Raw genomic sequence first — 15912 nt, 5'->3', positions numbered from 1 at the left:
GTGTCCTGAGAGATGCAACAGCCAAGGTGCAACCCTACAGGGATGGGGGGAGGGTACTGTATGCCACCTTTGTGCCATCCAGATTCTGGACTGCTGCAGGACTGCCAGAATAAGGTAGAGCAGTTTCAAGGGTTGCTCTAGTTTACAACAGCCTCATGCCTGCTCTGCAGTCCAGAATCCCCAAGTGCTGAGTACTAAGAACACACCTCCTCCTGCCCTCTCTCCCCACAGCACACTCCCTACACTGGAGCTTATAAGCAGTGGGTAGTGTGGGGCAGTTCACGTTGGACATACACTGCTCCTTCGCTATAGGAGTTCTCACTCCAGCCTGCTCAGGGCCCCCATATACTGTCAGAGTGGCGCATATGATCCAGTGCAAGAGCACAATTCACCTTCGGTGGGAATGGCCAAGTTCTGGGGACTCATCCTAGGAGGGTGAAGTTGAGGACACAGATCCTTTTTAGAACCATTTTTGATTCTTGCGTCTTGCTCTATTGGAATGGTGGTGGGAAGCAAAATGTAAATTAGTTCTATTTTCTTGAGACACAGCAGTAAAACTTTGCTAGTTTCAGATTGCAGAAACAGCAGAGGTTTATTTGTTTTGTTTTTTAAGCTAGCTTGTATTTCTTTTATTCTTTTCCCATCTTCTCTGGGTTTGATAGTTGGCTAGGCTGTAGGAGATGGTAGCAATAGACAGTGGATCACCATCACCAGGATATAAATTAAAGTAAAAAGGGCCCATTGTCTAAAGAAGTTAGTTGTGCATAGAGGCCAATGGAATAACTCCACTTCTTATCCCTCTTCAAACAAAAAAACATTCACTTTGGAAGAACAAACTTAATACACAGCTGCATGTGAATTCATGTGTCACTAGCAAAGATGCAGAGAAGGTTGTCAAATGAATCTCCTTTTTCAAAGGTGATGTCATTTACAGAAGATTTACTTAGCCCTAATTAGGGAGGCCACATACAGTAGAAACATCAGAATTACCATACTGGATGAGATCAGTGTTCCTTCTACTCTGGTATCTTGCCTCTGGCAGTGGCTAGTACCTGATGCATTTGATGAAAGCAGAAAGCAGCCATAATTCAAATGTATAGTCGGTCATGTGGTGCTGTGATGTGAGGAGATGGGGGTGGAAAGAAAATTGCTCTCCTTCCCCAATAGGCAATTGTCTTGTACCCTGAAGCATGAAGTTTGATTATCCTTCTAATTTTATCCTAGCTTGCATCGTTGACAATGTTACTGATGATTGTAAAGTTAGCCAGTTCCTTTTAAATTTCTGTTACATCATTTGTCTTTCAGGTTTTACAGTGTATTCCCTAGGTTTACAAAACACTGTGTAAAAAAAAAAAAAAGTATTCTCATTTATTTTAAAAATATGTGTTTACTTGGGGTATCATCCTTTCATCAGAGGACAAAATAAAAAAGACACATTGACTAATTTTCATGATGCCCTTTGGTATTTTGCATACCCCCACATTTTATGTTCCTGGACAAGGCTTTGGTGCAGGAATCTGCATTTTGAATTTTAAATTCTGCCATTGGTAGCGTTCCCATTTGTAGATCTGAGTTTTCAGCGCATATTGTGCATTTAGCATTAGACCACCCCCTCAAAGTGACCTAGATTTCCAGTTTTAACTATACATGTGTACTTATCTATACTAGCCTAAGGACTGGGATAGTAGTTCATGGGATGACATGTAATTAGCTTTAACCTAAAGTAAATGTTTCTTGGGTCAATTATTCTTGTAATAAAACAGAAAACATAAACCCTAACCCTACAACCATTATGGTGGCTTCTGCTTCAGTGATTATTTTGGGCTGTCTTTAGACAAATCCAGGGTGCATAACGACTCAGAGCAGGAAGTCAGCAACACATTGGACAGCTCCTCTCTCAGGTTACATTGAACAATTTATGAAGTTTTATCATAAATATTCTGTGAGGTCTTCAGTCTGGTTTGCTTGTTACTTAAATATACTAAGAGAGATTCAATGAATATTTTATAACGTCTTAACCAGCACTTGTTCTACAGTAAGTTAAGTGGCTTCGAAAGATGCAATTCTTGTGGGGGAGCACATAAGGCTTTTCAGAGCACTAGATTAGATGCATGTTCACATCCTCCAGGAAGCCTGCCCCCTTTATGCAGTCTTGACATGGGGGCAGGATGAAGATTGCTGATGAAGATTGTTATGTGTCAAAAGGAGTGTGATTACGTGACTCACCTTGTTTTCCATGATATATAATTTAAAAGCATACTGTCATGGTATTTTTCATAATTAAAGAACTCCTCATTATTGTTTATAATTATCTCTTTAAAGCTTGACATTGAAATCTGTTTCCTTACTGATTTATTTCTCTCTTTCTTTGGAAGTACATGTTGGTTGAGTTATTGTAGAGTTATGTTTGAGTGCTGGATATTTAATTGTTTTGGCCTTTTACTAAAGGAGAACAGAATCTTTAACCCTCCCCCAGCAGGTCAGTTCACATAATGGTGCCAAGCCTGTAGTCACACTGAGCCCCTAGACTTTGGGAGCCCTTGGATCACTGGGACAAGTTGAAAATGTTTCCTGCTCGTGCCTCATGTGGTATAGCATGCAAGCTGCTTTGTGTGGGCCAGATCTGGAAGGACAACCTGAGCCTTGTGGAGAATCAGGATGTGTCCTTTGTTGTAGCCCAGGTGGGGCAACACACAGGTCCCCCTTCCTCCTGGTTTTTAACAGGAAGTCTTAATCCATTACTGGAACTTATCTCGTTCCATGCTTTCCAAAACAAGCTGGCAGAGGAGTTTGGGATATGTGCAGGGAGAAAATGACATACTGAATCTTAGGCTTTGCATGGGTCTGGGATCAAATGGGTTTGTCAGGAACCCCTGATACGCTTGAACTAGTCATGCTCATCCCCACCACTGTAAACATGGGATGAAGTTCTGTTGTAGAATAGAGCTCACAACCTAGGGGATAGGGCTTTTAAGCTGTCCTTGCAGTTTCCTGATCCTAGGCTACTCTAGGGGCTGGAGTGACCCTGGATTAAACCGCTCTGGGAGCCTAAGTGGGCCTATGGGCTGCAGCACTGCCTAGAATCCCTGTAACACTGTGTGCTGCTATCCCACTCCAAAACGTCCCACCCATCTCGAACCCTGCCTAACCAGGTCCCCTGGACCACGGCTTGCAAGGGTTCCTTAGAGAGTTTTATGGCTGTGTCCCACCATGCCTGCACTAGGAAAATCCTCACTGAGCAGGGTACAGGCTTTTAGGGCCCTTTACTCCAATCTGGCCCTTCACTCAGTGTAAAGGGGACAGATCGGAGGTAAGGATTTCACCCCTGAACTTTTCAGTAAGATGTAAGAAAAAAAATCCTGTAGATCATATTTTTGGCCAACAAATTTTGAAAGTGGCCATTTAATTTACCAAAATTCCTTCCCGCCCCCCGAAGTGCACTAAGCCATACAAATGGAGGAGTCATTTCATAGTTTTCCTGTTTGGAAAAACAAATGAGTTACAGGAAAAGAACTGCTCAGGATGTAAACATTAGCTTGCCAAGACCACTAATCCACATGGATTTTAGTAGCATAAATGATCCTGCAGTGTAATTACAACAGTTACTAAAATGGTTTCTTTTAGATCATTTTGTTCCTACTGACGCTCCCAACGTCCTCAGGATTCTGCTTGCAAGTAGCAATCCCAGTCCTACTCCTTACTCATGACTTTTAAGTGCAGTTTACTCCTGACAATGGATTTGGATTGCTCTGTCAGCTCGTGTGGAGGGGGATTTCTTCTGTCTTTTGGGGTATTGTTGCCCCCTGGCAGTGTGTGGAGAAAGCCGACCCTGTGGTCTTCAAATGACAAGGGGTTAAGGCTCCGTGGGCCCTCCCACTGTATGTCTGTAGTGATCATTGGGGCCTAGTAGGTCTACCCAGTTTTCAGCCTACATATAGGAAAGTGGATAAAAGTTTGGAACATTTCATAATCACGTATAATTAGGGCTCCATGTCTGTCTTGGAAGTCATGGATTCCGTGACTTCCTGCGACCACCATGATTTCTGCAGCAGCTAGTGTGACTGATCCCAGGGTTGCCTGAGCAGCTGGCCCCGGAGCCAGCTGCTCAGGCAGCCCTGGGAACAGCCACACAAGCTGCTGCTCGAATAGCTCTGCAGCCAGCTGCTTGGGCCGTCTCACAGCCAGCCACACCGGCTGCTGCTGTGGTGGCCCTGGGCATGTGGCCCCAGGGACTGCCCAAGCAGCTCCCAATGTGGGGGGCCTCCCAGGTGAAGTGGTGGCCGGAGTGACGGCAGGCCCCTGGCGGTGGCCGGAGTGGTGGGCCCCCTGAGGTGAACCCTACCCCTAGATTCAATCCTGGGTATTTGTAGTAAAAGTCATGGACAGGACTTGGGGCCGTGATTTTTTGGGATTTTTTGGGTGACCTGTCCATGACTTTTACTAAAAATTCTCATGATTAAATTGTAGCCTTACCTATAATAGAGTTGACCTGAAAAGGTGCAAAAGGGAGACAGAATGACTGACTGGATTAATCTGACCATAAAGGCCTACAGATATAATTCAAGGACTATGTTAAGATCATGCTTGGTAAACATGAGATGTCTGAGACTGGAAATCAATGGACCAGAATTGATGTGTTGGAAATTAAGCCTAACTGGTGAAGAAAATAATGAGAATCTAGGCTCTTCCACTCAACCCTTCCATTTTGAGGTCCTCAAAAAGAGGGCTTTTTAGGAGATGCGGGGGAAATTAGGGGACATGAATGCAGATACCAGCTGACTGCAAGAGGGGAGAACAGGAAGAAGCAAGCTTCACCATCCTGGCTGCCACCAGCACCATCTTCTTGAGTCCCAGGATCCACCATGACACTGTTGGACCTTCATTGTCTTGACCTTGTAAGATATCCTGACCAGACCAGGCCAGCAGGAGTGACTTAGATGATACCACCACCTTCGCTGGCTGCAGCTAAATCCCAAACATCACTGAGAAATGTGAGACGTTTTTTACCTCTCCTCTCTCCTTGTGTGTCCTTTTTCTTCTCCACTTTTTCTTCATTTTCTTATCCCTCTCCTTAGCCAGATGCTTAGATAGATGGCTTAGTTAGCAAGGCTGCATATTTTGCATCACAACTGTGAGCCAGAGAGACAGCTAAAAGCAATGCCTTAAATAGCCCAATGCTAGTACAAGTTTGCTAGGTCTCAGCAGATATGTCTAAACAACCCATGGAAGTGAGCATCCCAGCTTGAGTTTACAGACTTCATGGAATTCATGAAGTCTAAAAATAGCTGTGTAGACAGCACTCTGAAATTGTGGCTCAGGCAGATGTTCAGGCTCTGAAGTGCAGGGAAGGAGCTTGGTGGGTTTCAGAGTCCAAGCTTCAGCCCAGGTCACAACTTCAAAGTGCCGTCTACACAGCTAATTTTAGAAAGAGCATGAGACCTGCTAGCCCAAGTCCATTGACCCAGGCTGAGAGGCTTGCTTCCACAGGTGATGTAGACTTATCCAAGTGTCTAACAAAATGGTGTATTGTGCTGTTTTTGCAGCTTCACTGCTGGAAAAACAGCACTTGGGAGTTAGTGCCAGTGACTGAAGCTGTATTTTTCTCTCTTTACTGTTCTTTTCTCTCTTCTTCTGTGTGGTTTTGTCTTCAGGAAAACAGATTTGGACTAACAACTATAACAGCGTGAGTGCATCTCAACTAACTACTACTTCTCCCCCCCAAAAGGACAGTTTTTGTCCTCTTTAACACCATCTGAAAGACTGTCAAATGTAGGTTTTCCATCTAAAAATTACTTCCAGCTAAAGACAGAGGGAGCAAGGGACAGGGTTAATATGAAAGCATTGTTTAATACTTCATATTTCAACTGCCTGTAATTGTTTACCCTTCTTTTCTGTATCTTTAAGACAGTGTTACAGTTTTTAATGGTGTATTTGCCCTGGTACTAAGCAGGCTGAGGTCTCTGTATACCAAACCCTGAACTTTGTTTAAAACTGTTTAATGTTGGAACATGAATACCCTTGGCTTTTGGGGCCCATTTATTCCAACAAAATTAATGCAACAGATCTGTGCAGGGGTTATCAGAATGTGGCTCCAGGGATTGAGGGTATTTATTCAGAAGTGGTTTCAGCTACAACTAAAAGAAATGGGGTGAAGTTAAGAAGGAAAAAGTTTGATGAATATTAAGTAGAACTTCTGAAAAGTGAGAACTATCTGGCCATAGAATAGTTATTCCATAAGAAAGTAGTGGAAACACTATTACTTGGGACTTCCAAAGCTAGTCTGGAGAATGCACTGCAGGGTGCACTATAGGGAATGAACCTGCACTGTCAGGTAGAGGGACTCAGTGACTCACTGGTATTTTATACCTGTAACTGATGAGTCTTTGATAAATTATAAGGTAGCTGTTCATTTTCAACCAGCTGAACACTTCTCATTGCTTTTGCTTCCTAAAACATTTCTCTCTTCCTGAGATTCATCTTGACATCCTTTTAAATTATTAAAGGCTGGAGATGCTCATTAAGAGAGAGATTAGAAGACATAGTAGATGTGAGTAATTATTAAAGGCCCAAGAAGGGGACACATGATGCATTTTAACTGAGGCCTTAGCAGATTGTTAAATTAAATGAGTGGTTTAGTGATAAACTGGTTGAAGTTAATCAATTGAGTAAAACTATAGGGAGGCTGTGTAAGTGAGGCTGGATTTGAAGGGTTTTATAAGTAATCACACTTGGAGAGCTACAGCTGCTTCATATTTGTTTAATAGTAGACTTGATGAGCAGCTAATTTGTCAGAAAACTGTATGCAAGGTCTAGTGCTGTTTGAGAGCTGAAGATGGGACAGGTCCTGAGTAACTGTATGAGAGGCCTGAAATTCTTTAGCGTCGTGGGCCAAAACTTTGCAATGCTGAGATGAATATTGTGACACAAGTGTGATTTAATGATTACGATGAGCTGGCGCAGAGCACAGGTTCAGAGAGATTTTATGCCAATGACTTTGAGTCTTTTAACTTCCTGAATTCTTCAACTTCCCCACAGTGCCTGTAACTCCTAAAGGCACAATACATCTTCTTTGCAGTGGTTCCTAATAGGGATAACTAGCTACTGACACAATAGTTCCTGGTCAACTGACTCAGTGATAAGAAGTGGGATATGGAGCTTTTTCACTTCTTAGGCCACTGCCGGAAGTTGATAAAAAATTAAAATAGTTACCATCTGACAGCTTATTAGGTGCTTCTGTGAAATGTGTTCATGGTCTGGCAAGTGGTTGGCTAAATTTTGGAACAGAGTAAATAAATTGTAGCACATGTGCTATGAGGTTAGCCTTTTATGTTCATGGATTGTCTAAATAGGTAAAATATTTAATCAAATTTCTCTGTAAGATTCTTGGACTGTATGTTGCTTAGGAGCAGTTTGTTGTGTTTGAGAGTCGAAATTCAAGCTTTTAGTTAGTTTTAATTGGCCACAACAGTCACATGACATTGTTTGTTCCCTAATTGGCTGAACATAACCCTTTGATTCAGGCTTCCAGTGCAAATACACAGATTTATTAGTTCAAAGTATTCTTGTAATTTTGAATAATGAATTTGAATTATTTGAATTCATTATTTTTACCAATATCCTCGTGCACTCAACTAATCATGGAAATTGAACCCAGAAACAAAGGCAAAGTTAATTCATTTTTTTGTTTAAATATTCACAGAAATATTTTTGAGACTTGCCCAGCTTTGCTAGGTGTCAATCACAAAAGTACTTACACAATTGGCACCCTGGTAGCTGAGAAGCTGTATGACTGCTGAAGTGTGGATGGACAAAAGCAAATGAACTGTCCTTTTGTCCTTAGTGCTGGTCCCTCCAGGTCAGGGTTGAGGCACATTTGTGGGGCAGCATAATAAAGATGATGCTATTCCTGCTCATGCTGTACTGATTCTGTAGATTAAGAGGGGGCTTGATTTCCCAAGGTTGCAATGTGTCACTTTCAATGAGCATTAAATGTACCATTTGAAAAACCCACTAGTGACTGCTTTCCATAAAGGTATAGAACTAAGCAAAACATTTTGCAATGAAACAGTTGTAGAAAATTGCTTGGTTTCTAATTCTCTTAATCTCCAAGAAATGAGAACAATTTTGACAGTTTACTGCCAAGGTGTTGGTAAATGAAAAACCACTTTTAAGTTGTGAATTTTGAAAATGAAAGAAGAGGAGGAGAAGCCATGTAGGCTGGTATGTGTTGCTAAGAAGCAAGGGGTTTAGAGTTCGATTCTTGCTCCTGGCCTTAATTATACATTGCCTTTAACCTTCTCCATCCCAGCATGTGAGAAGAGTGGGTAGGGAAAGCGTTCAGTTGCTACCTAGGAAAAGACGGAGCTGCACTGGTTTTGGCAGCTTTGTGCTGACCGCTCAGGAGAGCGAAGGATCTTTTCCTACATTTAGCATGGTATCATGCAACCCTTGCCTATATCTCCCCACTCTTGGTTGCTTGGTTGCCTGCTTTAGTTACCCGCTAACAGCAGGAAGATGGTCCAGTCTCTCTCCTCACTTTATTTGGAGGGTACACTTTTCAGCTGGGACACAGCCCATAACTCTCCTCTATGTCAGTGGAGCAGTGCCCTCCCTTCTTATCAAGGAGCAAAACAAGTTTAGTCATTTATTCAACCCTTGTTCTTTAAATGAGGTTTCTTTTTATAAGACAAACTGCTTGGGCGTTACCCATGAGAGCCTTATCCATTTCAGGGAAGTACTTGTCAGGGCAGGAGCAACAGTTCAAACTATCTGAAGGGCTTGACTTTTTTTAGTGGGTAACTTCTGATATAATTAACGCTTCAGCTGTGGTTCACACTTACACTACCATTTTATCTCAGCATTGTTTGTAAGGAATGTATACACTGTCCTGTGCACGTTCATTTAAAGAAATAACTGTTCAAATCCATCCCTGGTGTAACTCCCTTGAATTTAACTCCTTAATGGTCTGATTTTCATGATATTTGGGCATGCAGCTAGGTGCTGGGATGAGCTAGGGAATACATTACAAAACTCTGAGCCATATATCTATTTTTAATTATTTTTTCAACACAATTCTCAATGTTTCTCTTGTATTAATAAAATAATACAGGCTCCCTCTGGTGGGCCAAAATAATACCTTTTAATTTCTCTATACCAAAGCTTGCCCAAAGTCTATTTAGCTCATTGGATAAAGTATCTGCTTTACATTTCAAAGGTATTGAGTTCAAATCCTGATAGGCTGTTTTTTTCTCCTCTCCCTGCCCCTTTAAAAGTCTTTGTCTTGTTTTCCTCTGTCTAATGGACTAAATGTTTTCAACACTTAAATATTTATCGTTCAAAAATACTTTGCCTATAAACAATTATATTGAAGTAACAAAATATACTATACAAATACTAAGAGCCTAATTCCATGACATGCTGATACTTCTAGCAAGGGGCATTATTCAGTGCTAAATTGAAGTCAGTTACTGCTGTGATGAATACTATAGTAATTCCTATACATAAATTGATGTCTGTTTTTCACAATATTTTGTATATAGTTTGTATATAGAAGCTATTTATTACCAACGACTTTGTGCATCCACACCTCATGAACTCTGTTCAAAATCTTATTTTTCTTTTGTCGATATAACTATTTCTCTTTAATTTCTGTGGAATTGCAATGGCTCTCTCTCTCTCTGCTGGCTGGCTTTAGCCCTACATTTTTCCATCTCTCTTTTTTTTTAATGTTCTGATTTCCTTACTATCTTTTTATTTTCCTACCTGTACAATTATAAACGAATTCATTCTTATGACCTTCCTAAACAGAAAACAAATGTTTTTCACATGTACAAGAAAACTAAATTGGAAGGGAAATAGGTCCACAGAGTAGATGTGATAGCTACATTAGAAAAGACATAGCCATTTAAATAGTATAGTTAATCAAGACACAATTAGGGTTAACATGATTATCCATTCCCTAGCTCAGAGCTCTCAGACATGGATTTAAGGGATACTAAGAGCTTGTCTACACTAACCCAAAATTTGGATTATGGGTATTTGAATGGTAGTGAGCACCAAAATACTCCAGTGTAACTCCCCCCATGTGGATGCTGCAAACACAAACTAAAGTTGGTATGTACTAAAAGGGTCCTAGTGTGCATTAATATAGTGCTCTTCAAACAGGATTACATTAATAAGAATTAGCAACTCTTTAGTTTACACCCACAGCATTCACACAGGGGCGTTACAGCACAGCATTTTGGGAAGCACTGCTTTCTCACCTCTGTAGTGTGAACTGGGTAGTGTAGACCAGGGCCGCCCGGGGTGGGCGGCAAGTGGGGAATTTGCCCCGGCTTCCGCAGGGGCCCCCACGAGCAGGGCTGTCCTTAGGCATAGGCAGAATAGGCACCCGCATAGGGCCTCACTTTCCCTGAGGGCACCACTCTGCAGGCAGCCCAGACAGTGTAGAAGCAGGACTGCTGGGTCCTAGAGAGAGCCGAATGCAGCAAAGTCTGAGGAATGGGATTGGCTGCTGGGGTCTCTGGGAAGGGGAGGGAGTAGGGGTTGGGGAAGGAGCTCACCTGTGAGTGTGACTCTTTCCCCCCGGCTGAGGTCAGGTGAGGCAGGCTCTGCGGCTCTGGAACCAGTATCCTTTGTTGTGCCCCATAACATCCATTCTTCTCCCCCTTGTCCCACGGAGCACCCCCTCCCTTCTCCCTCCTCACCAGGAGCACCCCTCTCTCTCTCCTCCCTCCCCTCCGTCAGGGCTGGGTTGGGTGAGGTGCTGGGGGTAGGTGGGAGAAGGAGGCTGGCTGCCTGCTGAGGAATGAAAGTGAAAGTAACTCACTTCCTCGGCAGGCAGCCAGGATTGGAATGTCACACAGGGCTTGGCTGGGGTTAGCCAGATGTGTGAAAAATCAGGATAGGGGATTGGGGTAGGGTGAGCAGATATCCCTATTTTATATGGACAGTCCCAATTTTGGGGTCTTTTTCTTATATAGGCTCCTTTTACCCCCCCCCCTCCCCAATCCCTGTCCTGATTTTTCACACTTTCTGTCTGGTCACTCTAGGTGGGGGTAATTGGTGCCTATATAGGACAAAGCCCCAAATATCGGGACTGGCCCTATAAAATCAGGACATCTGGATCTGGCCACCCTAGCTGGGGAGCGCCTCTCCCCCGGGCTGGCAGCTGCCAGTGATCCATCTCATCCGGGGGGAGCTGCACAGGGCAGGATGAGCTGCTGTGGCTCCATGGGTGCCCCGTCCCTGAGATCAGATGCTGTGCTAACTTCACCATGGTCCGTAAGGCTGGTGGTGGTGCCCATTGGCGTGTGATTGGACCTGAGGGTTTGCTGCTGCTGTTGCCACTCTGCACCCCAAGAGGTGGATTTTGGGGTCCTGCAGTTTTCCACCTATCTCCTCCTCTACTGCAGCTGTTGGACCAGCAGGCTGGGGGGTGAGCCAAGCATGAAAGCAGTACTGTGTTGCCATTTAGATTGTCATTTAACAACTTTGTATGCCAAAAATTCTTGCTAACAATCCTGAATCCAATTTCAATTTAAAAAAAAAATCAATATCTTAGCCAAAAACAGAAAATTAAGTTGTAGACCATTATTAGTGACAGGTTTGGTTTGAGGCAGGGAGTGGGCCAGTTTTCATCAGAGAAACAATAAATGTTGACTGACTTTCCTATAGCCTGTTACTCCTGATAAGAGCCCTCCAACAACTGTAATATGCTCATCTCCTTACTAGTGTATAAAGCAGGGGTCGGCAACCTACGGCACACGTGTCAAAGGTGGCAGGTGAGCTGATTTTTGATGGTATGCAGCAGCAGGCTGAGTGGCTCAGCCCATTGCTGCTCTGGGGTTCTGGCTGCTGCCCTATTGCCAGCTGGGATACCAGCCATCAGCCCCACTCAGCACCTGCTGCTAGCCTGGGGACCCCCAAGGAACCCCAGGCTGGCAGTGGGCTGAGCAGGCCAGCTGAACTACTCAACCTGTTGTCAGCCTGGGATTCCATTCACTCAGCCGGCAGCGGGCTGAGTGGGCTGGTGGGGGGCTGAGCAGGGCTGGTCGGGGGTTGAGTGGCTCAGTCTGCTGCCAGTCTGGGGTGCCAGCAGCACTCAGCCTACTGCTACTCCGGGGTTCCGGCTGCCGGCCCCTTGCCAGTCAGGAGCTCAGCTACCAGCCCCACTCTGCCTCCTGCCAGCCTGGGTGAGCAGAATCCCTGGCTGGTAGCGGGCTGAGGGGGGGTTGGCGGCCAGGATCTTGGCTGGCAGGAGTTGGTGGTCAGAACCCCAGACCAGCAGCGGGCTGAGGAGGGCCTGGGATCCTTGTCTAGGGTTCCAGCCACCAGCCTGCTGCCGGTTTGGGGTTTCATTTATTCAGCTGGCAGTGGCCTGAGCAGGACCGGTGGCCAAGACCTCAGATAATAACAATAGTTTATTTATATAATATAGACACAGAGAGAAACCTTCTACAAAGATTAAAATGTATTACTGGCACAAGAAACCTTAAATTACAGTGAACTTGGCACACCACTTCTGAAAGGTTGCCGACCCCTGGTATAGAGTGACCATATGTTGTACTAAGATTCTCCTGCTTTTTTTTTTCCCTGTGAGTCAGTATAACTTTTGCCAGCCCAGAAGTTGGGCAGCCAATGTTTTACATTTTCACAATGTTTTCTCCAACTTTCATAAAGTAAATACATAGTTAATATGAGTTAAAAAGGCCAGGGACACTTCTTTGTGAAGAATCTGTACAGCAGATCATGCCCATAGACGATCCAGAAAAGAAATTTGAGGTTGATTTTTTAATGTTGTGATGGATAAAGCAGTATCTGCTGTTGATGAAAGGTTTAATACCATGAACAGTTTGGATTTTTGTATGACATAACTAAATTCAACGAAATAGGAAAACAAGAGCAACTAATGACAAAGTGCAAGAACCTAGAGAGCCTCCTGAAGCACGGTGATAGTTTTGATTTAAATGGACTTGAACTGTACGAAGAATTGAGTACACTGTCACCAATGTTGCCACATGCAAAATCGGTGATGGACATTGTACAGTTTATTCATACCCACAAACTTGTTGACATATATCCTAATGTGTACATTGCCACTCGTATTCTACTGACAATTCCTGTAACAGTAGCATCAGAAGAACGGAGTTTCTCAAAACTAAAGCTCATTAAAAAATATCTCCGCTCCACAATGAGTCAGGAATGCTTAACTGGTCTTGCTATTCTTGCAATCGAACAAGACACGACTTTGTCTTTGTCATACGATGACATTATTACTGATTTTGCAGGCCAAAAAGCCAGAAAGATTGTTTTTAAATAAAAACAAATCTTTGTTTCAATACCTCTTCATATAAATTTCCAATAAAATTTTGATAAATTAAAAAATATATATTATTTGCATCATTCTGTCATAGCAGAATTTTTTCTAGAGTGCTGCTTCTTTAGTGCTAGTCCATCAGCATTACAATGTGCTTAATTAAGTTAAATTGGTTTTAATAACGTGAATATGGCAACTTTTCCAATACTGTAAGCTTATGTTTGTGTTGCTAAGAGCAGATCAGGCACAGGGGCACCAGTTTAATAATCTTGCCTAGGGCACCATAAATCCTAAGGCCGGCCCTGCCCACGAGAACGGCCCAGGCTCCCCAGCCTGCCCCTGCCGGAGCCTCAGCATACCCAGCTGCGTCCCGCACGGCTTCAGCGTGGCTGTGGCTGGGCCCCGGAGCTCTGCCCGGCTCAGAGCCGCGTGGTCAGGGGGCAGGGCTGTGAGCTCTACGCCAAGCCGAGGAAGCTCAGGCCCCGCTGGAGCTTACAGCCCTGCCCCCTGACCATGCGGCTCTGAGCGGGTCGGAGCTCAGGGGCGCTGCCGGAGACATGCTGCCTCTGTCCAGGGAAGGTCCTGGATGCACTGAGGCTCCGGGTGAGGGAGGAAGCCAGAGGTAAGGGTCCGGGGACGGGGGGGTTGGCTAAGGGGCAGGGAGTCCCAGGGACAGTCAGGGGACGGGGAGGGGGCAGAGGTTGAGAGGGGCAGTCAGGGGACAGGGAATGGGGGGGTTGGATTGTGAGCATTCCGGGGGTTTGTCACGACTCAGCGGGGGGGCGGATAGGGGTCAGGGCAGTCAGGGGACAGGGAGCAGGGATGGGGTCCTGGGGTGGTGGTTGGTGGTGGGGTCTCTGGGAGACGGTGAGGGGGCAAGGAGCAGGGTGGGTTGGGGATTTGAGGGGGGGCGGGTAGTCGGGGGGCAGGAAGTGGGTGGAGGTCAGATAGCAGGCAGGGCCAGGCTGTTTGGGAGGCACAGCCTTCCCTACCCTAAAGCTCATTCAGCAGTTTGAGGCTTGCAGAAGAGCCAAGCTGTTAGCTTTTCCATTAGGGCTAGCATCCCTTTCACTTCTCAAATGCCAAATTGTAGTCTATACTTAATTTCAGTGCCATAGGGAGCTTCATGTCGGGGAGAGTAGGTTCATTTAAAATTAGCCACTGGGGGAGGGATCACATGAGAAGAGCAATATCCTTCCCAATCCTACCAAGGGAGACCTGCCTTCGCTGCATTCCCTGAGGCTTCCAAGGGGTTAATTCAGTGGTTCTCAAACTTTTGTAGCAGACCTGTGAGTGCGACCCCTCGCCTTATAAATTGAAAACACTTTTTTATATATTTAACACTATTATAAATGCTGGAGGCAAAGCAGGGTTTGAGGTGGAGACTGACAGCTCATGACCCCCAGTTTGAGAACCCCTGGGTTAATTTAATTTTAACACCCTGTGTCCATTCACATGCATGTTCTATTTTGAGCATTTCAGTTTTCACAACATAGACTCATCCCAGATTTTGGAACAAGCTCAAATGCTCAGTTTGTGGAGTATGTACGTAATCTATACTAAAGACAAACCCACAGTAACCTTCTCGAGTTTTTGAGGGACCCCATGGAGCCAGTCTCTAGGAAACAGATAAATGCATGGAGGTTAAGTCCATTAATGGCTATTAGCCAGGATGGGTAAGGAATGGTGTCCCTAGCCTCTGTTTGTCAGAGGGTGGAGATGGATGGCAGGAAGGAGATCACTTGATCATTGCCTGTTAGGTTCACTCCCTCTGGGGCACTTGGCATTGGCCATTGTTGGTAGACAGGATATTGGGCTGGATGGACCTTTGGTTTGACCCTGTACGGTCGTTCTTATGTTCTAAGCTAAATGAACCCAAAGTTATGGAGACAGATATGAGTCAAGGAAGCCAGCAGAGTATCAGAAGCCTGGAAAAATCTCTGCCTGGATGGGCTCGGGCATTTGATCACAAGCTGAGGTAGTTCAAAAGTTTTGGATTTGTTTTTAAGCAGAATTTTGTATTGTTTCTTTAAACAATCTAACACAGCAAGCAGCAAATATTTGGCCACACACTTCTGAAACCCCAAACCATATTCAGGTTTTGGCAGACTAATTTCAGCTTTTCAGTTAAAAAAAACACAACAAATTTTGAAGGAAAGCAGACATTGTCCGTGATTTTTTTTCTCCTTTTTTAAAACCCCTAGTTTTCAATCCAAAAGAAGTTTTAACAGAAAATATTTGTCCAACCCTTTTAATGAGCTTTAGTGTCTTTTAGCACTAGCTGATGCTGAGAACCAGTGATACCTTGTAAAGAAGTTTTCTCAAAACTAGGTTTGTGCTGAGATGCGGAAGGTTTATTTTTCCCAGGGCTACCCATGTGGGGGGGCAAGTGGGGCAATTTGCCCCGGGCCCCACAGGGGCCCCTACAAGACTATAGTATTGTATAGTATTGCAATTTTTTTTATGGAAGGGGCCCCCGAAATTGCTTTGCCCCAGGCCCCCTGAATCCTCTGGGTGGCCCTGTTGTAAACATGATCTAATTGATACCTAAATGTATCTCATTCAGTATGACTATTTACATGGTTAACCCTTTT

Source organism: Gopherus evgoodei, chromosome 6 (assembly GCF_007399415.2).
Source record: "Gopherus evgoodei ecotype Sinaloan lineage chromosome 6, rGopEvg1_v1.p, whole genome shotgun sequence".
In the NCBI taxonomy this organism is placed as follows: Eukaryota; Metazoa; Chordata; order Testudines; family Testudinidae; genus Gopherus; species Gopherus evgoodei.
This window is presented reverse-complemented; position numbering follows the sequence as displayed.